Source organism: Myotis lucifugus, unplaced genomic scaffold (assembly GCF_000147115.1).
Source record: "Myotis lucifugus unplaced genomic scaffold, Myoluc2.0 scaffold_17, whole genome shotgun sequence".
NCBI classification, from domain to species: Eukaryota; Metazoa; Chordata; class Mammalia; order Chiroptera; family Vespertilionidae; genus Myotis; species Myotis lucifugus.
Genome location: NW_005871065.1, coordinates 7,851,528 through 7,877,746, shown reverse-complemented (window position 1 = coordinate 7,877,746; position 26,219 = coordinate 7,851,528). Strand labels below are relative to the sequence as shown.

The 26,219-nt window shown below is 43.8% G+C and overlaps 1 protein-coding gene across 3 annotated transcripts in view; it reads right to left on the bottom strand.

Moving 5' to 3' along the window:
- COL14A1 (collagen type XIV alpha 1 chain) overlaps positions 1–9,878 on the bottom strand; it is a 173,165-nt gene extending 163,287 nt beyond the window's left edge. For all 3 annotated transcript variants that reach the window (XM_006085247.3, XM_014452679.2, XM_014452680.2), the window contains exon 1: positions 9,727–9,878. The gene's annotated coding sequence lies outside the window, so the exon portion shown is untranslated. The remainder of the gene's footprint in view (positions 1–9,726) is intronic.
- Between the last annotated feature and the right edge of the window lie 16,341 nt (positions 9,879–26,219).

Here is a 26,219-nt window from a genome sequence, read left to right as displayed (position 1 = left end):
GAGCGAACAGGGATTAGTTTTGTCAGGAAGTAATTCATTCATTCAGTAGGGCATCATATATTTCACTCAAAAGTATAAACTGATAAAATAAAGGTGTTTGAAAAGATGCTGTAAATGGAGAGAATCACCTGAAATATTTGGAAGAGAAGTTCAGAAGGTATTTTGTGACTCTTTTGGAAGGCATAAATTGCACAGTAAATTTCCCAAATGGGTGAATTCCTAAGGTCTACCTGAATAAACAATATAATCATACAATCACAATTTCCTTGCCAGTAATTTTTTAAAATATATTTTATTTATTTTAGAGAGAGGAAGAGAGGGGGAGAGAGAAGCATCAATGATGAGAGGAATCATGGATCAGCTGCCTTTGGCATGCCCCCCACTGGGGATCCAGCCCACAACTCAGGCATGTGCCCTGACCAGAAATTGAACCGGGGACCTCTCAGTTCATGGGTCAACACTCAACCACTTAGCCACATGGCCAGGCAATAGTTATTACAATATTATTTGACGATATTCCCTATGCTATACTTCACATCCCCCTGACTATTTTATAATTACTAATTTGTACTGTTTAATTCCTTCACATTTTTCACCCAGTCTCCAACCCACCTCCTCTGAGCAACCATCAGTCTGTTCCCTGGGTCTATGAATCTGTTACAAATAAAAGAGGGTAAAGGGGGGGAGGGGTAAATAGTGATGGAGGGAGACTAGACTGTGGGTGGGGAACACACAATGCAATATACAGATTATGTGTTATAGAATTGTACTGGAAACCTATATAATTAACCAATGTAACTCCAATAAATTCAATAAAATATATTTTTTAAGTGGTGGTACATATATACCATGGAATGTTACTTGGCCGTAAAAAAAAATGGAATGAAATCTTACCATTTGCACAACATGATGGACCTAGAGGGTATTATGTTAAGTGAAATAAGTCAGAGAAAGACAAATACCATATGATTTCACTTATATGTGGGAATCTAAAGAACAAAATAAAAAATACTTCTTAACTTTTCACTGAATGTTTTTTTCATCCAGGAATGGATGCTGAATCTTGCTTTTATGACTTTTCACTTACTGAGCTATTCATATTTTCTTCTCTACCTCTTAGTGGAATTATGTTGACAATACCTAATATGAATCTATCCTTGCAATCCTACCTGTTCATGGCAATTATTGTATTTTCTTAAACTTTAATGTAATTATAACAGTTTTAGCTTTCAGCTAAGCCATTTTCAAATAGATGACAAAGTCGCATTACTTCTTAAATGAAGATTCCAATAACTTAAACTTAATAATGACACCATATTTGAGGTATTGGTTGTTTATATTCTTAAACAAGAAAGATAGCAACTTATATATTTTTTAAATGAGTATTATTTATTGTAGCTTATCTTTAAATTCTTCCCCTTCTTGATTGTTTATTTTACATTAGGATGAGTAATAACATATTGGGAGAAGTAGAATTTTAGTTTTCCCAAGGTTTTCTGCCAAGTCTCCAAATTTTTGGACAGTGAAACAGGGGCAAAAAAAATCCCAATTCCTATTAAAGTGCCATGACATAGTTTAACACTGACCAAAATGTCAAAGCCTAGTTTGTTGAAACTGTCCAAAAGCCTGCACAAAACAAATAACTCTGCCTTTTTTTTTTTTAGTTTAAAACATTATGATAGAAATGGCTACTTAGTTCTGAGTTCAAAAGGTATAAACCAATTTGGGTAAAGTTGATAATATTTAGTACGAGTTTTCTCAAAATACTTGTCACCATTCTATAATCAGTAATTTAAAACTATCCTCATTAGGGCGAATTTTCCCTTCCTCTACTTCCTCCCTTCCTCTATGTTTGTTTTATTTAATATCATTTGTACAGTTAAATTTAACAAGGAGCCCTGAATACAGCTCATTTTATCAAAATTCCTTAAAATATGTATTCTAAAGTTTCGTAAACCATTCCTACATATGAGTACGTGTGCGCGCGCATACATAGGCTTACACACATATACACACCCAAGCCTTGGATAATGTTCTATTCAGTCAGTGCTGACTTACAAAAAAAAAAAACCAACTATAAACTTAAACAAAATTGTAGCTAGCCATCTGGCATACCTGGCTCTGAGAGAGATTATTTATAGTATTACAATTTTCATTCCAACAGTCATTTATTGAGAGCCCTACTATATAACCAAAGCTCTCTACTTGGTACTAAAGAAGACATAAAAGTTCATACTATATGATCCCTGCCCTCAGTCAGCTCACTTACAACTTTACTGAAAAGGAAGAATGAGAGCAAATATGTTGCAAAGCTAAATGAACTAAGTATAAAATAGAAAAAAAGAGCACAAAGCGATGATATATAAATAGAAACCTGAGAGTTAGGAAGACAGTAATAATTTGCTAGAGGTCCTTGACTAACTGGTTTAAACATTCTATGACTTGATTTCTTATTCAATAAAATGTGCAAATTAACATGTACCTTATGGAATGATTGTGATCGTGTTCATAATGTACGCAGAACACAGGTAGCTCTCAAAATGTTCTAACTAGTTGCATGTTAGCAATGGCTTAAAAGAATGCAAAGGAAAAGGGAATCTATATATATAAAAGCCTAAGTGACTGCCCCAAAGACCGGAAAAACCGGAACAACTGGTCGACCAGTCGCTATGATGCGCGCTGACCATCAGGGGCCAGAAGCTCAACACAGGAGCTGCCCCCTGGTGGTCAGTGTGCTCCCACAGGCAACCTCCCACAGTCAGCAAACCTCCCCCGGTCCCTTCCCCAGGCCGGCAAACCTCCTGCAGTCCCTCCCCAAGTCCAGCAGTCCCCACCTGGCAGGCTCCCTCCGGCAGCCGGTAGGCCCCCAGGTCCTGATTAGGACTGGGCGAGATGGCCCCGATAGGCCCTGATTGCTGGCCAGCCCTAGGAACCCCGTCTGTGCATGAATTTCGTGCACCTGGTGACAATAAATAATTTGCTACTTGAATGGCTACTAAAGGAGGAAGGAGTCAAGAAGTCCTTATCTCTCCCATCATATTAGGGTTTCAGGACTAACTTGGCATAAAGGTTTAGGCAAAAACTGAAGACCCACATAATGACAGAGGCACAGTATTTGCATGGGTGAATGACTTAACTTTTCTAAGTACATTCTGTTCCACTTTCCAGATGACAGCTCTGTATAGGTTCAAACTAATCAACCATAGGAAAATGTGGAAGATTTGACTTAAGAGCAATTCATAGATTTAGAAAAAGACTTTTAGCAGTTCTAGCTAACAAGTTCATGCAAAGATCTGAAAAAAAAAAATGAGACTATTTTAAGCACGTTTTAAATTAAGCCCAGGAAAAATAAGAATCAGAGGCATGTAATGGATGTCTTCAAGTATTTGAAGAACTTTCATGTGGAAAATAACGTGAAATACAAGAGCTATAGACTAATGTCACGTATTTATATCAGTGTAAAAATTATTTTGTCCAGCTGCTGTAAATACAACTTTTGGATCAATGGACTAATCCACAGAAATGTGGGTTTGAATATAAAAATTCTCTAACACTTAGAATAGGTTCCTCTCTTTTAGTAAAAGTTCTGAGGCAGAATGCTTCTCTTCTAAGTTCAACAATAGGACAAGACTGTCAACATTGTAACCTCTTACCATTTCATTCAACATTGCACCAGAAGTCCTAGTGAGTGCAATAATGTAAGAAAAACAAATAAAAGGCAGAAAGAGTGGGAAGGAAGAAGTAAAATTATCTTTATTTCTAATCAATGTGATTTTTTAATACAGAAATTCCTAAAGAACCTACCAAAGAAACAAAACCTACTTGAATGGATAAGTAAATTTAGGAAGGCTGCAGGACTTAAATCATATTACTATAGCAGCAAACAAATAAAAGTATTTTTAAAAATTCCATTTACAGTAACAACACAAAATTCTTAGAATCAAGTACTCTGCACTCTTCAATGAAATACTTAAAATTAGTAAGATATGTACGTCTTCTATACTCTCTGCTGTAAAAATTACAAAAATATAAAACTACATTCCTGAGAGAAATTAAAGAAAGCCTAAATAAACAGACCAGTGTACCATGTTCATGGATTGAAAAACTCAACATTGTTAGGATGTCCTCAAATCAATGTATAGACTCAAAGCAATCTTAATCAAAATCTCAACAAGTAATTTTTTGGTAGGAATTTAAAAAATTGATTCTAAATATTGCATAAAAATGCAAAGAAATTAGAACAGCAAGAGCAATCTTTAGAAAGAAGAACAAGGTCAGATGGCTGACAATTCCTGATAGCAAACCTTACTATAAAGCAACTGTAATGACAAAAGAAAGGCATGTTATTCTTTTGATGTGTTACTGGGCTTTATTTGCTAATATGTCATCTATAATAATAAAAATGTAATATGCTAATTAGAACGGACAGCCGAACGACCTTCCAGACATCATTCAGGACATCCTTCTGGATGAAGCCACCATGGTGGGGGCCAAGGCAGAGGTGGTTAGGGGCGATCAGGCAGGCAGGTGAGCAGTTAGGGGCGATCAGGCAGGCAGGCAGAGTGGTTAGGGGCAATCAGGCAGACAGGCATACTGGTTAGGGGCGATCAGGAAGGCAGGCAGGTGAGCGGTGAGGAGCCAGCTGTCCCAGATTGTGAAAGGGATGTCCGACTGCTGGCTTAGGCCCGATCCCGCTGCGGGATTGGGCCTAAACCAGCAGTCAGACATCCACCAAGGGGTCCTGGATAGCGAGAGGGTGCAGGCCAGGCTGAGGGACCCCACCCCCACCCTGTGCCTTGGCCCCCACCACCTCAGCTTCATCCAGAATGATGTTCGGAATGACGTCCGGAAGGTGGTTTGGCTATCCGGTCTAATTAGCATATTATGCTTTTATTATTATAGATGTTAATTAGTACATTGTCTTGCTTCCTTCATCAAAAAAGTTTTGCCATGAAAAAATATCTCAGCTGAACTAACAGTGTGCTTAGTAACATATTTGATTTACATCCTGGAGCAATTTTATCTCATGAGGGGGAAGTAACAGTTTGTGAATGGGCACAAAATTCAGCAGATGACAATTTGAATAGCACTGGCTGAGATCCCCCACCAACTAGACCTCCAATGAATTGCATCTGCCCCTTATTTCACTATAATTCTTCAGTTAATTTTATGGCCTCAGTAACTATTTTTATCTTTAGGGTCTTGGGTACTATAAGACATCTAAATGGACATTTAACCCACAATTAATGGCTGGTGTTGCTAAGTGGTTAGACTTTTAACCCGTGCACCGAAGGGTCATGGGTTCAATTCCTGGTCAAAGGCACATACCTGGGTTGCAGATTCAATCCCTGGCCCCAGTCAGGGTATGTGTAGGAGGCAACCAGTTGATGTGTGTCTCTCAGATGGATGTTTCTCTCTCTCTCTCTCTCTCTCTCTCTCTCTCTCCTCTCTCTTTCTCTCTCTCCTCTCTCTCTCTCTCTCTCTCTTTCCCTCTCTCCTTTCCACTCTCTCTAAAAATCAATGGAAAAAATATCCTTTGGGCGAGGATAAACAAAATAAATAAAGGTTCAAAGTACATAATGGGCAAACAATAAATATTGATGGATTTAATGAAAAGTAAATTGAATGATCAGGGGTGATGTGTACAGTTCACAGTGGACTCACTGCACAATTTGCACTTGGCCTAGGGTGAGTGATGCTTGAAACTGGCATTTCTATCTACCAAAGTGGTTTATTCTCCACTGCATTTTGAGTGCTTAGCACAGTTTCAGTACATGGCAGGAGGCAGGACTTGGAAGTAGAGGAAGAATGGAATGAAAAACAGACCTGCAGTAGAATGTCATTTTTATATATCAATTCAGTGAGCTCCTCTCTATAATATCAGACAGAAAACCACCCAGGAGCAGATCTTTATTCAATAGAGTCCCCTGAGTATCCCTAGTTATATAGCACATCCTATAACTAGAGACACTCAAACCAACTCAGCAAAGCCCAGACTCCTGGATCAGTTTTCATAAACATCTCTGATAATTTCTTGTAGAAAAGAGACCAAGCACTGATCCCTAACATTCAGAGTCAGGGACACCTGCCAGGCTAGCTCCACCAACAAACGCCCAATTGGCAGAAAAGGTTGCCAAGAACATTGATAAGGAATTGCCTTGAAGACATGGGGAGTCTAGATTCTGGGGACTGACTTAAATAGACACTCAGATCTCAGAACTTCCCATTGCCTTTCTTGTCACAATCCCTGCAATCAATCAATCAATCAATCAATCAGTAAGCAAGCAGAGAAAGAGAGATGGGGAAAGTGGTAAAAAGGGGAAAAAATGGAAAGAAGAAAAGAAGCAGGAGACAAGAGTAAGCATTTTGTCTTCCAGGCTCTGTACTAGATGATCTCAGATTTTACAACCCTATAACATGAGTGCTGTTCTTCCCATTTTCTGGATGAGAAGCTCAGAAATACTAAGGAACGTGGATGAGACACAGATGAGCTGGTTTAGATTTCACCCATATCTGTCTGCCTTCCATCCCCTGTTTCAAATATAGATTATATGGCCTCTGTGAACATCATCCATTTCCAGTCACATATCCCTCCCCAACCATCCTCCAAGAAGCTGATGGAGACCAATTCCAACGGGATCTGAGTTCAAACCTCATATAGACTTTTCTTAATCAGATAGCTGTCCCTGGCTGGTGTTGTGACCCCAGGCAAGGTAGTTTATATCCCTGAAGTTCAGTGATCTCTTAATTGGGAAACAAGTGTGTTTCTGAAAAGGAAAGGGCCGATAACTTAATAGGTTCTCAAAAAGTAAATATATACATAAAAAGCCAGCAATTCCACCACACACACACCCACCACCCCACTGGAACAGGATGAGGTTTGGTGTTCATTTAAGGCTTATCTTACATAGAAGAGTAACTGGATTCCTGCCACATTTATTTAGTTACAGAAGGAGCAAGAAGAGATTGTTTTCCTGACATCCAGCACTAAGGAGGAAGTTTGCTCTTGTCACTTTCCTCTTCCCTACCCCCTCCTCCCACTGGCTGGCCTCTCTGTTCCCCCCAGGAACCATCCAGTGCATTTACCAACGACCTTGTTCTCTACAAACTCATAATCCCAGATATTTTGTTAGCTCAGTGGTGCTCAAACAGCACCACCTCAGCCTGCAGCAATTCAGGCAGGACCTTGTCCTTGAAAGAAATCTTAGGTTACACTCGAAGGGCCAGGAAACAGCAGTCATCTGGCTGCGTTTGGATTAACTGACAGCAAATGTGCCTCCAGAGCCATGTAACTGCAGAGACTGTCAGCTGAAACAGGCTTTGCATTTCACTCTGTGTGAGCCTGTGTGTGTTTTACTAAGCGACACGAGGAAGTATTTAAAAGCCAAAGAGAGCACACCTCCAAAGGGCCTCTCTGGTGGACTGGGGCTGCCCCAGTTCCCCTCAAACAATACCAGTTCGCTCAGCCCATTCTTAAGGCCAGCCCTGGCTGGTTCTGAAGACCAAGTCATGCATAGAAGGCCCCCAAAGTTCTTTGAAGTCCTCGGCTGGACCGTTAGCAGCAGGATAAGGGCCAAAGGGCTCCTCCCATCAACCCTGAAGCTTGGGACCCACCCAAAACTGCTCCAGGAATTCTAATGGTTCCAACTAATCCTATCCAGGGAATTACTAGGAAGCCTCACCAGTGTGACTCCTATCCTTTCAAAGGGACCCCCGGGAGGTCAGGGCTGCAGTGGAGGTTCAGGTCCTGGCTCAGGGCTCCCCAGGCAGGAGGAGATGCCTGCCCAGTATTTGCAGAGAGATAATCCTGAACATCATGGATAAACCTTGGAAACATTTTGCTAGGTGAAAGAAGCCAGTCAGGAAGGACCACACACATATTGCATGCTTCCATTTACATGAAATGTCAACAGAAAGTAGATTAGTGGTTGCCAGGGGCTGGGTGGGTGGGGGAGAGCAGGTTGAGAAGAAATGGGGAGTTACTGCTAACAGGTACGGGGTTTCCTTTTGGAGTGATAAAAGTGCTCTAAAACGGATTGTGGTGATGGTTGCACAACTCTGTGAATACACTAAAAAACCTCAGAATGGTACACCTATATGGTATATGAAGTATATCTCAATAAAGCTATTTTAAAAAAACTACCCTAAAGCTTGTCTTACAGTAACCACACACTGGGGACATGTACAGAGGAAATCCGTCCACATTGCTCTTTTGGAACAACCGAAAATCCAAGTGCTATTCATTCTTCGACATTTACCAGTGAGTTCTCTGGGTGGAAGAGGACCACCTCCTGAGAAAAGCACACCGGTTCTCCTCATTGCCCCCAGCTTAAGCCTGTTTGCTGGATTTGCCTAGGGACTCTTTATCACCTGCTGCAACTGGGAAGTGCCCCAGTCCTTCCTCTAGAGGTGAGGAGCCCCAGAGCCTTTAACAGGGAAACATCAGGGAAACTGCTTTCCATTTCTGCTCCCTACAGAGCCACCAAAGTCTTATCCCCACATTTCTTTGTTCCCGTCCCCTCCCATCTCCTTCAGCTGCTGCCAGCAGGGGACACTCAGAAACTTCCAGAGGGGAGTCCAAAACTTCCAAAGGGAATGGGGCTCTCGGTAGCGGTTCGAGAAGCGATTCTCAGGGGGAAATCCGGGCCTCTGTGAGAGCTGCACACAAGCCCCATTTGGGCACTTTCCTTAAGTACAAGTCTAAGCAGAAGGGGCGACCCCAGGTCAGCGCTGAGCTAGCTCCCGCGCCAGAGGGCGTGCTTCCCTCCGAGGACCCACGAACCCAGCTCCTAAGGCTGAGTGCCTGTGGTCTGGACATGCAGGCGGTGTCCAGCCTTACCTAGTGGTCCCGCGCGGGCTCCTCTGGGCCCGGCCCTAACTGTCTTGCCTGTGCGCACTGCACGCCAAAGCCTGGCTCACGCACGCACGGGATGCATCTTAGCCCAGAGGCCGCCGACTAGGAGGCTGGAGGCAGGCAGGCGTCCAGAGGGATAAAGTGGGGGGAGGGGTGGAAAAGCCGGGCAGAGAGGACCTTCCAACAACACAGCCTGGTGGTGCATCTCAAAGCTGCACCCGAAGCAAAACGCGCAAAGCATCTGGAAGGCAGAGACGTGGACGCGCGGCTCCCACCAGCATCCTGCATCCACGCGCTCCACCTGGAGGTCCTCTTTGCCTCCAGAGCTAACCGGTGGTGGAACCAAGCAGTGCCTAGGTGAGTTGTCCCCCATGATCTCCATCGACTGCTCCTCTCAAGTGATCCCCAACACAGTCTAAATAAAAACAGCATGCCTTCTATGTATATACAGCTCTCCAAGACAAGTCCCTACGCCCCCTTTCCACCAGACTGCCGCCTTAACTCAGCCGGTTCTACTGGGAAACTCTGGCTTCGCCACCGTCTCGAAGCCAGACCCGACCCTCTTCTTCCCGCCGCACGCCCACAGCACCCCAGTGCAGAGAAAAACTCCTGGAGCAAAACAAGGCACCGTCACTGCCCTTGTGGTCACGTCAATCGGCGCGTCCAAGCTCCCTGCGCAGTGACCCCCGCGAGGAGGCTTCGGGGTACACGGTCTCATCCCACCCAACGGTCCCCGGGCCATCCAGGGCGCGCGCCAAAGTCCAAGAAATTGCATTGCATCTGCAGGTGGCTCGCCCTCTCCACTTTTCCGCCCTCAAGAGTAGACTTTTCAAAGCCAACCCGAGGGAAGGCAGAGAAAGATGGGAACTGACCTGTGCAGGGCGAGGTTCCAGCCCAGGTTGGAGACCTCCTGGCGCGCAGGGGAGATCCAAGTCCCGCCGCGAGTTCGTTCTTGGCAGCGCACGACTCTCACTCGCTTCCCGCCTAGGGCCCCTTTTAATTAGCCTCTCTCCTCTCTTCCTCCCTCCCTCCCTCACCCTCTCCCTCTCCAGCTCCTACTCCCGTCTGCCCCGAGCTGCCGCCTCCCCTCCACCGCTCCCCTCCCGCTGGGCGCCCTGGATCAGATAAGAGGAAAGGACAGGCAGCGGGCGGCCAATTATAAAGTGGAAGGTGGCCGCGGGGGCGGAGGTTGGGGTGGTGGGAGGCAGGCCTAAGTTGCAGACACCCCCACTTTATTTCCTCCTCCTCTCCCTCCACCGCCCCAAAAAGATGCCCTGAGCAGTCCGCCCCGCCCCGCGCACGCGCTCGCGCAGACCTGGGGGCTCCAGGTGCGCAGCGTCCTGCGCCCGGGAAGAGTCGCGTTTGCTCCTCCCCTCCGCCCTGGGCTGGTGTGGGGCTGCCCAGCCCGGCCCTGCCGCAGCTCGGGAAGGTCGGGAGCCCTCCGGTCCTCGGGTGCTGTGTGCCCACTTTCCCATTCCCAAAGGCCAGCCGTGCCAGGGGCCCTGCGCTCGGGGACGCACCACTCACTGGAAAGGAGTACCCTGCCTCCTCTCCTCGCTCTTCCTTTTCCGAACTTCTAACAAGAGCTGTGAAATGCCAACGCAGCGGGGTCCAAACTGTAATGTGCCGGAGAATGACCCGGGGTGTTGAAATGGATATTTTTGTAGATTTAAAGGGGAACATGTCGACAGTTTCCCGTGGCTGGACTTCCCAACCTGCAGATCCCCACTCACAGAGGGCTGAGGCCAGGTACCTTCAACACGTGGGCTGAGGCCAGGACGCTGCATTTATCAAACACCCTGGTGGTTCTGATCCATGCAGGTCATCCTCCGAGATCTGAAGCACATCTGCCCCTGAGACGAGACACGCAGGAGGCGCGCCAAAGCCCTGCACTATCATCCCTGGGCCCCTTAGAAAGCCATCGTCGTTACCCAATTAAGCCGTGCAAACAATCCCTCCCGCGGCGTTATTTACAGTCGAGCTTGTTATGTGCGCACAAATGTTGGGGAGGGAGGTATAGAAACTGAGAATTTCGCAAGAACCCATTTTTGTAGACAACACTTTCTTTCTCGCCCTGGAAAACTGAAAAGAGGTTATTTCACCACGGCTCCAGGGTGGTGATGGAGAGAGGAGAAAGGGCAAGTGGTCCTCTTAAAAGGAACCTGCTTCCATCACGCCCAGCTGAGAATCAGAGAGCGGCTGTGGAGTTGGAAGCCTTTGAAGGGGTCCTTCCGACATTCGAACCCTCCCAACCGCCGTTAGCCACCTCTTCTGCTTTCCCAGAATTCGCGTGGTGTTTGCATCCCCTGGCCCATGCTCTGAACTTCCCCGCCGGTCCTGCGGTGAGAGTGGGAAGGATCCACTCCAGCCCCGCCGTCGCCCTGCGTCCACGGGTCCCTTTCCAAGTTGGCCTCGGCTCAGCCCCAGGGCGGGGTGCAAGCGAGGCGCCGCTTTGCTTCTGCGCTTCACTGAACGCAATTCTCTGAGGTCAGGCAGGCAGCGCAGCTTTTCAGGAGATGCGGGAAGTCCAAGGGCTCCGGCGGCGTTGCTGCAAGGGTGTGAGCGCCGCCTGGTGCCTGCGTTGGGAGTTGGGGATAGGGCGGGAACTGGAAAGATCCCCATCCACCCTAGATTGACAAGCAGAGACAGATTTCCTGAAGTTTAGTATTTACTCCTGGAGACAACTACCAGAACGCAAATGTCTTAACTCCCCAGCCAGAATTTTCCCGCGAGTGTGCACTGACCCCTTCCCAAACAATACTATCGGTCCCTCCTAGGCTTGTATAAGGTTTTCAGGTTACAAAGGGCATTCAAGTACATCATCCTATTTGCAAGGTAAGACTTACTCCAGAGGTTAGCATCCTGTTGTCTGAGTCTGTCTTTTGTGCTGCTGGATACCCCCTCTCACGATCACCTCTCAAATTCTGGGACCGATGATTAAGACATTCCTCATCTTCTAGGCTCCATGCCCCAGATCAAAGTCGGGACGTTAAAAGCAGCCAAGTTTTCCATGTGTGACAGCACCCTGTCAGTGTCTGCGTGTTGCATGAAAGCTTCTATTCATAGCATAATAGGTCTGGACCAGGCCTAAGAGATTATAACATGTGCTTTATAAATAAAAAAACTGAGGTCCAGTGAATTAAATCCCCTGTTCAGATCCCCAGAAAGAGTCCGCGGCTGATATCATTAGTTTCAATATCACCTGACAACAAGCCAAGGTTCTTTCAATAATAATAATAATAATAATAATACCACCATGAGAAGAAGAACTCTTATTGAAAGTCTTTTGGATACCCAACATTTTGGGAAAATGCACAAGGGCAACTTTACCATTTTAAATTATTATTTTTTTAAAGTCATTCATACATGTCATTTTAAAAGTCAAATCATACTAAAAGCTTGTTTAAAAAATTGTCTTGTTTGTCAGAAGTAACCACTTTTGACTCCTTTAGCAGTTTTCTTCTGACATTTTCAAATCTCCATATTTCTAAATAAATTCATGTTTATGAATCAATATTAAACGTTGTATCTTTTCTGTTATGGTAAAAAAGGATGTAGCTTTTTTAGGCTGCCATCTCTTCTGCTATCGTCCCAACATGATCAGATTAAATCCATATATAGTATTTCCATTCATATGTTATACAAATATTATTCATATAAAAAGCATCATAGTCATTATGATTATTTTCCCTTTCTACTTTTGGTTTTTCCTAAAATTATGAATTACCTTGTTTTTTCATTTGCTTCTTTTTTTTCTTTTTGTTAAACTTTCCAACTTTCCAACTACTGCTTCCAATAACATCTCAGTACAATGTTTCTTAAGGTCACATTTATATCAGATAAAAACACTGTAAGCATCCCTCCTTCTCCGGGCAGGTTTCCCGTTAGGCCCACTGCTCAGTTGTTCTCCTGGCCTTTGCTCTTGTACCATAGTTGGAAATCCCTGCTGCCTTTCTCCAAGATTGGCTTCCCTATTTCCTGGAGGTCATCTCTTCCTCTTTCTTAGTATATACCCTTGTTTCAGTACATCCTCCAGGAGTTTTCTCCAGTTATTTAAAAAGAAGAAGGGGCCGAAACCGGTTTGGCTCAGTGGATAGAGCGTCGGCCTGCGGACTGAGAGGTCCCGGGTTCGATTCCGGTCAGGGGCATGTACCTGGGTTGCGGGCGCGTCCCCGGTGGGGGATGTGCAAGAGGCAGCTGATCGATGTTTCTCTCTCATCGATGTTTCTAACTCTCTCTACCTCTCTCCCTTCCTCTCTGTGAAAAATCAATAAAATATATTTAAAAAAAAAAAAATAAAAAAATAAAAAAAAAATAAAAAGAAGAAGGGAGGGAGAGAGAGACACACACATCAATGATGAGAGAGAATCACTGATTGGCTGCCTCCTGCACGCCCCACACTGGGGATCCAGCCTACAACCCAGGCATGTGCCCTGACCGGGAATCAAACCATGACCTCCTGGTTCATAGGTTGGCACTCAACCCCTGAGCCATGCCTGTAGGGCAGTTTTCTCCAGTTAGAATGATGTTCCGACAGCAGCAGGCATGGTGATGACGGCTCTCAACAGCTTATCTCTGAGTCATGCTGCTCCAGTCTGGGTGGCTCCCATCCCTGAAGCACAGTGGCTATTCTAGGGGTTCTCTCTATTTCTCCTCTGCACTTTGATATCCTGTTTTCAATTTTGCACATCTTCCTAGATCAATATTTACTCTTTTGCTCTGATGGAGGACATCCTCTAGTGGTACCCTAAGATAGATGCATGGGGAGGAAGAGGTATATTTTTGAGATGTTGTATGTATTTGCTCTCAAATTTTATTACTATTTTAGCTGTGCATAAAAATCTAGATTAAAATAATTTTCCTTCAAAATTTTGAGGGCATTGTCACCTCTCTCTTGCTTCCAGCATCGTTGTTGTGATGAAGAAGCCAGTCTGACTTTTGGTCAAGTCCATCCAGGCAGAACTTGCCTTTCCCTCCTTTGAACTTACAGTAATTATTGACTATTTTTGCAACAACAACAAAAAATCACATATTATGTTGAAATTTTGTTAGTATTTAACATGTCTCTTTCTTACTTGCCTAGGTAGAATGTGTGCTTCCTGAGCGGCAACATGATAGTGGTCAAGAGCATGGGTTCTGCAGAGTTCTGGCACCACTACTGACCTTGAACCTCTTTGTTCCTGTCTCCTGATGTTTAAAATGGGACTAGTAAGAGTACCTACCTTATGGGTGTGCCGTGACTACTAAATGAGTTAACCCATCAAATCCAGTTAATCCATTAGGGCCCTGAGAATAGAGGCAGGCACCTAGCCAGGTCTCACTGTTAGCTGATATAACTGTGTCAGGTACTACTTTGTAGCCTCTATATTTTTTATTCCGTCATTTTGTATAACAAGGTCCTAATATATATGCATGCATTGCAATTTTCTTATGAAATTATATAGATAAAATACACCAGAAATGAACTATATATTTTCATAAAAGTGAGTCCTCAATGTTCAGACAATAATGAGGAAAAATATGTGTTTTGTTTTGTGTTTTTTTACCAATTTGGAATATGCAGTTTTTTCTTGTCTTTTTTAAAAAAAAATATTTTTATTGATTTCAGAGAGGAAGAGAGAGGATGAGAGATATAGAGACATCAATGATGAGAGAGAATCATTGATCGGCTGCCTCCTGCAGGCCCCACACTGGGGATCGAGCCCACAACCCGAGCATGTGCCCTCGACCGGAATCAAACCTGGGACCTTTCAGTCTGCAGGCCGATGCTCTATCCACTGAGCCAAACCTGCTAGGGCAGTTTTTTCTTGTCTTAATCAAAAGCCCACATTAATGAGCAGAGTGAGTGCGTGACTCTAATAGGATTCTAATAGCTTTAATATTTACACTTCTAGAAGGATTCAGGTTAATACACCTCTGCAGAAGCCTATAATCTCATGCTGTGTGGCTGTGCCAAATTCTTTCCTCTGAGTATTCGATCTGCCATTATTTACACCTGAAAGATTGGTGCCATTGTGAAGCTCAGGGATGGATGGACCAGAAGCCTAGCACCTTGCTTATAGTAGGGATTCGACAAAGGCTGGTTAACTTAAATGTGTTTCAACAGCAGTCAGAGGAGGAAGTCTGGTTGAAGAAGTCTTTCTGTTTTAGCTCTTGCTGTGTACAAACTATCAGTTATAAGGCTTCTTCACAGAAGCAAATGTGCTAAGATCAACTCCGACAGAGGGCCCTGTTCATAATAGGGTTTGGTTCGAGTTTGCTGCATTGAATTAAATGAAATTAATCAGTTAGGCCTCCTCTGCTCTCCCCACAGGCTGTCAGTTCTAAGTCATCCCCCTAAAGCCACATGGGGTTGTCTGACAAACAGGGCAGGTGACAGAAGCCACAGGAGCTGTCCAGGTATTTACGTATTGATTCAATCAGTAAACAATTATTCATCACCTCTGACCTTCCAGGTGATATTCTGGGGATTGGGAATACACGGTCAAGAAAACAAGTTTCTGCTGCTTGGAACTTACTCCTGGTGAGGGAGAGATAGACAGCACAAAGGCCAATAACTGTATAACATGGTGTCATTGGTAAGTGCTGGAAAGAAAAAGAAGGCAAGGGGTGGAAATGGACAGAAGATGCTTTTGGGGATGGGAGGTCAGGGAGGAGTCCCAGGAGAGGGCATTGGAGCAGAGACTCTATGACGGCAGGGAGCCAGCCGTGAGGCAAACTGGACAGAGAACCCAAACTGCCAAGTCTCCGAGGATGGAGAAACTGCAGGGCGGCCTGTGAGGCCCAAGAGGACGGAGCAAGATGGGCGCAGCCAAGGGATGAGCTCAGAGAGGTGGCTGGGGCCAGATGGAGTGAAGCCTGTGGGCCAGCACTTTGGATTCCACTCTGCATGGGAAGGGGAGTTCCAGTCATGAGGGATGTGGTCAGAGGCCTGGTCAGGAGGATGACTCAAGCATGCAGATCCGTCTTTCTGATTTGCTTCTCTTCTCTGAAAATCTTGTTTTGGGAGTGGTCAAAAGAAGCATTTTTATGACATAGCCATTTTGTGTTCAAAGCTTCCTGAAATAAACAATCACGCATGAGCTTCACCCCAAACCTGTGGTTCTAGGCAGAGCACATAGTATCATCCATTCAGGAAAATAAATGGAGGCTAAAGGAATCAAATAAGAAAAGGTTTCTGTAGGCAGATTCCCAGGAAGCACTCCCTCTTCAGAAAGGGATTCAATTTGCTACATGACTAATTGGCTAGATTTCTCCAACACCACAACACTTTCATTTAGAAACCCAGAGGAGGACCCAGGGCCATAAAGGGTGAGATACAATCCTTTGCCTCGAGGTATCCTGAATGGGACCCAGCCTTACACTGGGGGAGAAATGCCAACAAACTTTGGCTCGTTCCAAACCTCCTTGCCAAGTCCGATCTGTCAGCGCTTGTGATAATGAAGTGATTTATGACGACCTGTGATGATAGAACTGAACAAGACTTCAAAATCTTTTCTTACTACACAGGACAAAAATGCATTTTCATCTAAAAGGTTTCGAATCCATGATCAAAATAAATGTATCCTTCTGATCTTTGAAATAAGTAGATGTTGCCTGGATGATTAACTGCTGGGATGCCATGATATCCCTTTATAACACTGTGAGAGCTTTCAGTGGTTTTAGTTAAGTATTTCAACCCAACCACATCTAGAGACAGAAAAAACTCTGTTGGTGAGGGTGTGAAATTCTGATAAACCCGGAGTATGTCTCAGAAAGTAGTTCCTTTTGGAAATTATGAATATAACTTTAAATGAAGAAACAAAACAGAAACAGACTCATAGATACAGAGAACAGACTGATGGTCGCCAGAGGGGAGGGGGGATGGGGAACTGGGTGAAAAGGGTGAAGGGATTGAAAAATACAGATTGGCAGTTACAAAATAGTCATGGGATGTAAAGTACAGCCTAGGGAATATAGTCAATAATATTGTAATAACTCTGTATGGTGCCAGGCGGGTACTGGAAATATCAGAGGGGAGCACTTTGCAAAGTATATGATTGTCTAACCACTATGCTGTACACCTGAAACTAATATAAAGTAATATTGAATGTAAACTATAATTGAAAATTTTTAAAAATAACTGAATTATATAGTTTATAGATTTGAACTTCATAATTTAATGACTATTGGTCCTCACCAAGTCTGTGGAGCTATCTGAACAAAAAGAGTGGACTTGGATGGACTTGCATAGTCTTTCCTTTTTATCGAATTTTATGATGCATGCAAATAGAATGTTCTTGGAGTCGCAAGTGTATTCTTTGTGTTTCCCCAAACTTTTTCATCATATTATGGAAGCTGCTTTTACGGAGAGTTGATCTTGTTGGGTGGCATTTCCTTGCCCGTTTGTTCAGAGAAGGGTCTGTTACCATGTCCTGGGAGCTCCTGACATTCTAATTTCCACACTAAAATTCTGTCTCTATACGTCCGTCTCTAACCAGTTCTACAAAGACCCATTAATAAGATATAAGATAGACTCTGAAAGAGCTGAAAGCTGTAAGATTCATCTGGAGTTACTTAAATGAAGTAGTTGGGGGGAGGGGGGCAGGGTATTCATTCCAACCAGAGAACACTTGCACAAAATAATGGGATCATCGCTGGAAAGCATTCGGGGGTTATCTCTTCTAGTCTCTGCTTCCAGGGAAGACATCAGCTCAGGCGTGTCAGCTCCTCCAACTCCCCTCAAACTTCTGGACGACTCCACTGAGGGAGAACCACCCTCATCGGCTCCCTTTCTACTGACAGCCATGTTTGGGGGAAAGTTGTTCCTAGAAACCAGATAGCTCTGCTGAAGATAGAAGCCTACTCCCAGACCTTTTGCCCAAAGAGCCAAAAAAGAAAACAAAACAAACCCAAACGTGTGTGTGTGTGAGAGAGAGAGAGAGAGAGAGGGAGAGAAGGGAGAAAAAGGGAGGGAGGGAGGGAGGAAGGAGAGAGAGAGGTGGGGACATTTTTATAAATTTATGTCCTGGTTTTAGACAAATAGGGATAGGGCAGAGTTTCTTTTATACCTGCTTCTTCTTCTCAGTTGCCTTCAGCTCAAAATAATCCTTACACCAAAGTGGCATTTTTTGGGGGAATGACCAGACACTGTCTTTTATCAAATAATTCCTAGCCAAAGTGGGTATCATAGATGATAGCAGAATAGCAACTGTGCTGTGAGTCTTAACATCTGCCCAGGTTATGTACGAAGGTTAGAGGAGAGAAGAAGAACTAGGAATGTGTATGAAAACTGATTTTGTTTTTGTTTTTTTGTTTTTTTTTTAAAAAAAGGACCTTTAGGCCTGGCTCAGTTGGTTGGGCATTGTCCCTCCACCGAGAGGTCACTGGTTTGATTCCCAGTCAGGACACATGTCGGGGTTGCAGGCTTGATCTCTGGTGGGGGGCATGCAGGAGGCAGTGATTCATGTTTTGCTGTCATGTTGACATTTCTCTCTCTCTCTCAAAATCAATCTAAAAAAAATTTTAGGAAAAAAAAGGGGACCTTAAAATACATATACGGTTTGACTCAAGAAATATAGTAATTACCCTTGTAAGAGTTATCCTAAGGGATTATCATGGCTCTGTGTGAAGTTTAAATGACAAAGATAATCCTAACAGTATGGCAAACAAATTGTGTCTTAAATTATAAAGAAAGCCTGGAAGAATGTATACCAAGGTGTAAACCATGCCAGGGGATGAGATAATACATACATTTCCTTCTTTTTGCTTCTCTCTATTGCTAATATGCCTTGCTTTTAGAATTTTTACTCAGGTTTTGTATTTTCTTACATTTATGTGTAGGTCTTTTTGGAGTTCGAAGGCGTTTTAAAACGTTCCCTGCTCCAGGGGTAGCAGGCAAAGCCCCAGGGAAGAGGGACCTGGCTGCAAATGGAGAGGTTTGGAAGCCTTAGGGAGCCGGGTCTCCGCTCATCCCCAGCCTGTCTGTTCTGCTCCTGGCCCACGTCTCGCCCAGCCCACACTTCTGCAGGGAAATGACTCCCAAGGAGACACCTGCAAGAGGCGGACTGAATCTCGTGTGGGCAGCGAGCCTGGAAAAATGGATGGTACTTGCCAAAAGGGAGTTCAGATTCCTTCAGAGTTTGTTTTCCATTTCGCCAAGACCAGATGACCCCCTGGTCTCCTCCTTTGCAAGAATCTCCCTAAAGCCTGGGCCCTTAGTCAGTTCACAGGTATGAACCATCTGCAAAGAAATGATTCTGAGGATAAACATTTTCTCTACCAAAGATGTGTCAGACTCAGACTCAAGTGTGCGCTTCAGTCCCTCAACAATCTTCAGATTCTCCCCGGGGTGGGAAGCGTGCGAGAGATGCTGTGATAGATGATACGTAAGAACCAGGTGCAAGGGTCTGTGGGGTCCAGTCCATGATGCAAGGAAGCATGTTTGGAGCGCATGCATTTCAGGGATGTTTTGTAAGCATGAAAGAGTCAGGGGCCGCCTTATGAAAAGAAAATACAGGGGACTCTTTACACCTTTTCCACCAGACTCTCCCGTTGAAGAGCAGCAAGTGAGCAAGTGGACTAGACTTAGGTTCTCACAAAAATTATAGTTGGGCAACTATTTGAACTGAGATGTCTCTGACTCCAAAAACATGCTTTGTTTTTTAAATATGCTATACCGTCATCATACATATCCATGTTTTCCAAACCTTTTCAGCACGATAAGAAAATTTACATTATGATTCTGTACACACATACATTCGAACACACATACTTATAAAGAAAAACTTCACAACACAATACCCACTTTTACTCTGTGCAAATAGGTCATTTTTAATCTATTCTATTTCTTCTTTTTTTGGTTTTGGTTTTAACTTACTCAATGTATTTCACAACCCAGTACTGGGTTAAAACGTACCTACATCATTTGCATAAGGTATTTCCAGCAATTTTATTTTCTGAAATTAGCTTTTAAATGTTCATGGGTTTATTTTCTACAAAAAAAATATCTTTTGCTCAATACTTCCCAAAACTACAGCATCAATACAAAAAAGACAAGTTTGCTCTGTTTGTCCACATTTTTTTAAAAAAACTTCTCATGCAGATAAAAGCTTCTTGACCTTTTGTAATTAAATATTGTCTTTAACTGCTTGTGTAGAATCCTTATTATGTGAATATTACACACATTGCATATCTAAATCTTCAATATTCATGAAGGTAGGAGGAAGCAAAGTCTTTAAGAAATTCTATACAAAGTGGGTCAGAATAATAGCATATTCCCAAAATAAAGCAGCTCTACCACTAAGAACAACTAGAAAATCTGAAATAAATTATTGAGGTATTATTTGCATGCAGCAAAGTACACAAATCTTAAGTATAGAGCTCAATGTATTTTATATATGTAATATATCCCCATGACATCTCCCTACACAACCCAGGTCAGGACGTAGAATGCTTCCCTCACCTTTAACTCATGAATCTACGGTATTAGAAGTCAAGAGAATGGTTACATTTGGGGAGAAAGAAATGAGTAGAGATTAGGAAGGGGACCTAGAGAGACTCCTGCGACCTTGACAATGTCCCTTCCCCTGACTCAGGTCTTGGTTATAGAATTGGGTTTATTTTTTGATAACTGACTAAGCTGTACACTTATGATTTGTGTATTTTTCTGTATATATGTTTGCTTCTATTAAAACATTCCTTTAAAAGCTATTTCACGCTGAGTTTCACTGAGGGAACTGAACAGTGGGAACCATTTTAAAGTCCTTATGTGCTCCTAGGCCCTGGACTGTGTTTTTCACAATTCCCCAAGGACAAGGTGTCGCCAAGTGATATCCTATATAATAAAACCCTAATATGCAAATTGACTGAACAGTGGCACAATCGGTTGCTATGACATGCACTGACCACCAGGGGGCAGACACTCAAAGCAGGACCTGCCCACTGGTGGTCAGTGAGCTCCCACAGGGAGAGCGCAGCTCAGCCAGAAGCCGGGCTCACGGCTGGCTAGCACAGTGGCAGTGGTGGGAGCTCCCTTCTCCACTGTAGGTGGGCAGTAAGGAGTGAGGGGTCCCAGACTGCGAGAGCCCTGGACTGCGAGAGGGATGTCTGACTTCCAGCTTTGGCCCGATCCCCAGCCTATGCCAGCAGGTGAACATCCCCCAAGGGGTCCCGGACTGCAAGAGGGTGCAGGCCAGGCTGAGGGACCCCCCCCCCCCCAGTGCATGATTTTCGTGCACCGGGCCTCTAGTATGGGCTATAACAGGAGAGTTCACCTGAGTGGCTTCAGCATTCCAAAGGAAAGGATGACCACTTTAATGGAATGGTGTTGGCCTTAGAAGGGGACTTTACTTTTCATATGCAAAGTATCAGGAATATTTAGTCTCGTGGGAGCTGAGCATAACAGATCAATTTTTAAATTAAGAATTTTTTAATCAAAAATTAAGAATTTAAAATATTTTATAAACTAGATGAACCCTGAAAAACCACAAGGGGGCAGCATTTCATAACATTATAAATGAAGACTGCTGAAGGAGCGTTTTTTAAAAAAGATACATAGTGAGAATGGATCTCAAAGGGAGCATTTTATCATCCAATGAGGAAACTAAAGTTCAAAGAGGTTATCAAGACCCTTTAAGTTTCCTTAAACTACAGAGGTCAAGAGTGGCAAAACAAGGACCACAGTTTGTTTCCTCGCTGTGGATTGTTTTTTCGCCCCATATTGTCTCCAGTGGAATTCTGGGTTAAAGAACACTTACCTTGTGCTAAAAATGATTGACTTCTCACCAAAAGACCATGGATAAAGTCTCCCTTTACTCTATCAGCGGTTCTCAACCTGTAGGTCGCGACCCCTGAAAATACATCCTGCATATCAGATATTTACATTACGATTCATAACAGTAGCAAAATTACAGTTATGAAGTAGCAACGAAAATAATTTTATGGTTGGGGGTGACCACAACATGAGGAACTGTATTAAAGGGTCGTGGCATTAGGAAGGTTGAGAACCACTACGAGATGCAGATAAGGGCATAGCTGCCTGACACCTGTTACTGAAGATGATTAAATCAACTGGGTTCAAATCCCATCTCTGCTATTTAATGTGTGACTTTAAAAAGTTACTTAAGCCTAGCCAGTGTGGCTCAGTTGGCTGACCATTGTTCCATGCACCGAAAGGTCACTGGTTCCATTCCCAGTCAGGGCACATGTCCAGGTGCCCAGGTTGTAAGCTCAATCCCTGGTCAGGGTGTGTGTGGGAGGCAGCCGATCTATGTTTCTCTCTTACATATATCTCCTCCCCCCCGCCAAAAAAAAAAAAAAAAAAGAGAGAGAGAGAGAGAGATACAACAGCAAAAAAAGTTACTTAACTTCTCTGTACCTCAGCATTCTCATATCTTAAAATGAGGATAATCACAATACCCAATACCCACCTTAGAGGGTTGTTGCAAGTATTAAATGAGACAGAATGAGAGAGTCCAGGTGAAGTATATGTCTGACTCATAACAAGGACAATAAGTGTTACCTGCAATTGTTGGCTGAATGGCTTCACCTTGCTAAAAGAGGCAAAGTTTAAATAACTAGAGATCAACACATTTTCATACCCAGATTGTGCTGAGCAATACAAAATCATCCTTAATTGATATTTACTGGTATAGATTCTAAACCCTAACCTACTAAACAGCCATGCCTGAGGAGAATCAATATGATTCCCTTTACCCTCATCTCCAGAAAGAACTAGTACCATGTTCTTGGGGACACTGCCTGAACAAGACTGTCCTTCTGAGCAAGGCTGAAGTGGCAAGTAGAAGGAACATAGAATGGCAGGACCTTGACCTTCAGAAGATATGGAGGCACAGGGCTTGCCAGCTTCTGACACTCTCAGTCAGGGATATGGACGTGTGTGCTGTCGGCAGCATTGGGCCTGCGGAGGTGTTTTGTCTTGTTAGCGTGGTGATTTTGTTCGATTTTGTTCTGAAACAAGCAATGATGTGAATTAATGCATCAGGTGGTACATGCATTCTACAGTAACCGTGCCCCACAGCTCACTCTGCCTCAGTCCCTGCCACTCCACGCATTTCCCTTATCCACATGTCCTTTAGGCATTTCAGGTCAGCCTCTCTTCGAAACACAGAAAGTCTCCGTGGACCAGGACCCACCTGAATTTCTGTCACCTGTCTTCTCAGTGCAGAATCATGGTCGTGCAGAATCCTCTCCCACAAATGCAGAATCCAGGATCCAGACCCAGCCGCAACCCAGCCCCAGACCTGCCCTTCTCTGTCTTCTTCGCAGCTGACCTTCACCCTGCAGGGCTGCCTTCAGCAAAAGGGAGGCGGCTTTGTTAATCTTGTCAATGGTTCTCACCTTTTTGCTAGGCTTGATAAATTACTTGCTACTTTTCACAGGTTTTAAATGATGTGGCTCTTGGTCCAGACTTGTTCTAAGTCAGTGGTTCTCAACCTTGGCTGCACATTAGAATCACCTGGGAATCTTTTTAAAATCCTGATTTCTGGGCCTCATCCTCCGGAAATTCTGTTTCTTTGTTACTAATGTTGTGGCCCCACCCCATAACAAAGAAACAGAACCATCAGATCGTATCTTATGTAGTATGTATACCAATCAGAGTCCTCCAGAGTAACAGAACCAATAGGATATACATATGGAGAGAGATAGAAATAGAAATAGAGAGATAGAGGTAGGTAGATAGATAGAGAGATAGATAGATAGAAGATAGATAGATAGATAGATAGATAGATAGATAGATAGATAGATAATAGATAGATAGATAAAAGTTATTTTAAGGAAATGGCTCCTGTGATTTTGAAGGCTGGCAAGTCTAACGTGTGCCGGATGGGCCAGCAGGCTGGAGACCCAGGAAGAGCCAATGCAGCATTTCAAATCCAAAGGTTGTTGGCTAAATTCTCTCTTGCTCAGGGGATGGTCAGCCTTTTGTTCTATTCAGATCTTCATCTGGTTAGATGAGGCCCACACCATTGTGGAGAGCAAGCTGCTTTACTCAAAGTCCTCTGATTTAAATACAAATGTCACCAAAATACACCCTCACGAAAACATCTGGAATCATGTTTAACCAAATATCTGGACACCTTGGCCCAGCCACATAAAATTGAAACATAAAATTAACCATCACAGTATGTATTTATGGAAGTCATTCATGCTCTTCACCAAATATTTTTGGTTCTTTCCCCCAGGCACATGGTAGACTTGCATTTTCCATCCCCTTGAAGTTAGGTGTGTCCAACTGACTTGGCCAAAGAAATGTGAGCAGAAGTGACTTGTGCCACTCCAGGTGCCAGTTTTAAATGCCACTGGGAGGTTTGTCATGCTCTCTTTTCCTCTGTCAACGAGACTGTGACCTTTGAGATGGAGGCTGCTCCATCTGCCTGGGTCCTGGAAATAGGACATAGAGCAGCCAACTCAGGATGCACATGACACGAGCCAGAACAAAATCGTTGTTCCTTTAAGATTTGAGGATTGCTTATTACTGTAATACAGTTCGTTGGATCTGATCGCTTCAACATGCTCTGTAAAACCTATATTTCAGTCATATACATGTGGGGGTTCTGGTTCATGATGCAAAATATATATTTTCCTATATGTTATAATTAAGAAAATTGATAGCCAGGGGTATAGATTGCAGTTTTAACTTATATATTATGTATCATTAAAAAGATTAGAACCGAAAGAGCCCTGAGAGGTCTTGCTTTAGAATTAAGATGCTGAGGCCAAAAGAGGTCAAGTAATTCATCAGAAGTCACAGTGTGAGGACTAGAACTCAAACACACATTAGACTTCAAGCCAATGCTTTACCAGAAACCCCTGCTTTGGGGATGATCTTGTGAAAATAGCTTCAAAACTACAAAACCTCATAAAAATGCAAGGTCATGGCATCAGCACAATCAGTGCTCCATGAAGATAATCTGTCTGTCTCATTCCCTGCTGTATCTCCAGGGTGCACATCACCAAGCACATAGCAGATGCACAGTAACAATACCACTGAGTGAATAAATGAAAGTGATTTTTTCTGCAGTCCCTATCTACTGACTAATGGGCACAAGGGTCCTGCAGGATCCACTGGCTGGACTAGGTTTGTGGAAAGTACTCCTTTCTCCACCATGGCCCCATCTCTAAAATGAAAGATCCCCTAAGACAGCCTATTCTTGCAAAACAGTAAGGAGGTCTTCTGAGCACATGTCCTCAGATGGGGGTCTGAAAAGGGCAAAGCAGGTCCCAGGTTCTAAGGTCAGCCATGGGGGACCAAGAGCCAGCACGAAGAACCCCTTTCAGGTCAAACTAACTGAAAAGCAGGATCCAGAGCAATTTCACATTTCCCTGGTGCTGGAGCTGGGGGTGAGGAGGGCTGATTCCGTAAACAGGCAGCAAGAGGTTGTAGTCATGGAAGCGCTGACTCGGGGCCCTCCTGCGGTGTGAGGTTGTGGGCTGCTGCCCAGAACGGTGCTGCCTGGGTAATGATGTTTTGTGCTCTAGGTCACTCCGCCCTTGTTATTTCTCACATGTGGTGGTTGAATGAATTTGTAACAAGATTGTACACTCTGGTCTGCTCTAAACCATGCTACCCATTACTGATCTCTGCCTGGATACACATGACTAACAAAAACCATTCTGTTTGATTCCAACCTCTTTTTTGGATGCAACCCAGAAAACAGCCTTTCCTAACTTTTCTGGCAATCATAAATAACATTTCTCTTGTACACAGAGTCTCATAGTTGAGTGGATTCTTGTGAATCTTGCTGGCACCCCCTCAACGCCACCATTTTGGCTTTCCTGCCTCCAACAGCTAGAGTCCAGGGGTCCTCAAACTACGGCCCATAGGCCACATACAAATACAAATATTGTATTTGTTCCCGTTTTGTTTTTTTACTTCAAAATAAGATATATGCAGTGTGCATAGGAAATTTGTTCATAGTTGTTTTTTTTTTAACTATAGTCCGGCCCTCCAACGGTCTGAGGGACAGTGAACTGGCCCCCTGTTTAAAAAGTTTGAGGACCCCTGAGCTAGACCCTGTCTGTGTCCTCAGCTTCCTCGACGCCACTTCAATTTACTTTCCCCCCATGAGTCTATGGCACTGCTGCTGTGATGGGTCTCATGTCTACCTCCCTTTTCTAGCAGCTTTGAAGCCCATGCTGATCATCTCCTGCCTACTTCCTGCGTGCTTTCTTCATCTGTCCCTTAGGTTGTCCTTGGACAGAATACTATTCCTCTTTCCTTCTCTGCCAAAAATGATTTGTAGGGTCTCCCAACAGTAAAGGAAGGATTTTCTGGATATCCCAGCAGAAAATGGGCCAAGACTTGAACAGCCATTCTCAAAGGAGAATACCCAAATGGCCAATAAACATTTGAAAATGTGCT